Genomic DNA, 1511 nt, shown 5'->3' with positions numbered 1-1511 from the left:
CCCTATATTTAACATGGTACCTGACAGACTAGATCTGACCCCAGATCCATCTAGTCGAGGAACCAAATCGTGACAATGGCCAGAAACACCTTGGGGGACAGTGGCTGGAAAAGACGCAAGTCAGGTATGTTGGCCTACATGGATCACTACAGGCATCTCACACTGCTGTTAGAGATTGTCTATCACCTTACTGCACAAGGTCCAAGTAACTTGGACACCAAGCAGAGCTTAACTTCAGAAGAAGCCCAAGTTAATTCAGGGCATCTGTTTGCACAATACACCAAAATTGTGAGTAAAGGTGAGTAAAGAACTGACAATTAATAAATAGACTTAAACCCCAACTAAATATCAGTGGAATTTGATATACTGTAGACTATTTATTTAATGCAGACCAATAATATTAAAAACAGTAAGTTTTAGAAAAAATTATCTTTTTACCTGTTAGTAAAGAAGAATACAGTTTAAGCAACAAGGCTTTATAACATGGGCCGTCAGAAAACTTCCTCTACTTTTGATGGCAGTCTGAGAAAAGAACTTGTGCATTTTYCAAGCAATATACCATATGAATAAACACTTAACTCACCTAGGGTAACGAATCCCATTAATATAGTAATTCTGAGCTTCCTATGTTTATGTGAATTTTTATTTCTGTTATTCTTTCCCAAGGTAGATTTCCCTTTATGCAAAGGATAGACTGTGATTCATGGATAGAAAACAGCCATCTTATTAATGCATGAAATACTTTGAACAGGATCACAGGAGTGGCAAAACCAGAACAGATTATTGATCCATTATGTCTGGCATTTGCCTCTGGGATTGCCTATATACTTAAAAAAAGGGGGGGGGGGGAGATTTTACACAGCTATAGCAAGGAACTTTGCAGTATTACACAATGAAAAAGTTATCTCAACCCTGACAGCCAGGAGCTGTCACTGTGTTTTCTGAAGCACAAGGACAGATAGGCCTTAAATATTTGCATAATATTCTGAAAAAAACTAGGCCACTGTACATCATGACTATTTTTTTAAGTTCCGTAAAAAAAGATGGGTCACATGGAATGGAAAAAGCTAAAGTGAAATTTACACTAGGAATTGGGCTACTTCTCGATCTGAAGCAGGCAGCATTGAGCTAGCATCAAAAGAGTGAATTCTGCACCATCGTCATCCGAAGAGAACGTTATTTCAGTTAAATAGGCTCATTTTTTTGGTACCTTACTTTGTTTTTTGAAAGCTATGACTCGCAGCACTGTCACTTAGTGGACCCTCCCCAACAGCCGTGTGATACTCGGCATTTATCTTCCACCTCTTGCTTCTTAAAGTCCCCGAATATTCGCGAACGTCCCGTTTTTAAAAGCCTGCGGGGGGGAGAAAAAAAAAAGCGCGAAACAAAGCCAGGAACGCTCAAACCCCACAACGCAACAAGTATGACGGTTTTTAAGCTGGTCTCGTGGTGACTTGGGACCCGACACCCGATTGGGGGGGCCGCGGGCGCGCAGAAGACGAAGCCACCAG

This window comes from Apteryx rowi, unplaced genomic scaffold (assembly GCF_003343035.1).
Source record: "Apteryx rowi isolate R43461 unplaced genomic scaffold, aptRow1 scaffold_286, whole genome shotgun sequence".
NCBI lineage: Eukaryota > Metazoa > Chordata > Aves > Apterygiformes > Apterygidae > Apteryx > Apteryx rowi.
Note: the sequence above shows the minus strand (reverse complement) of the source record.